Below are 434 nucleotides of genomic sequence, written 5' to 3'. Positions count from 1 at the left end.
GAAAAATACGGCTTCTTTGTTTTCGTCTAAATGACTTAGTTCAGGCGTCAATTTAACGACGAGGCAAGATGGAGCAGATCGGTATCTAACTGGGCTGGACTCTTATAATTTCTTAGCCGGTGTCCAGCTTTGGGCCCCTGTTGTATTTAGACCATGGGTCAGCTATAAATATAAAGAAGAAGCGCCTGAACCAATGGACGTCTAGGCCAAGCGCACGACCCAGACCCATAGATAAATTATATTATTATTATTATAAAATAATAAACGCAGAGAGCAAATTGCAACGACGAATGAATACTTAGGAGATATGACAATGGTAATAAGTATAATTAATTATTATTGCTAATAGAGCGCCACGACTGACAGGAAATGATAATAACTATTACTGACGATGGTAATGATGATGCTGAACATGATAATGAATTATTGTGAAT

The sequence above is a fragment of the Varroa destructor genome, unplaced genomic scaffold (assembly GCF_002443255.2).
Source record: "Varroa destructor unplaced genomic scaffold, Vdes_3.0 BEIS01000006.1, whole genome shotgun sequence".
In the NCBI taxonomy this organism is placed as follows: Eukaryota; Metazoa; Arthropoda; class Arachnida; order Mesostigmata; family Varroidae; genus Varroa; species Varroa destructor.
The sequence above is the reverse complement of the archived record's forward strand: the minus strand, read 5'-3'. Positions refer to the sequence as shown.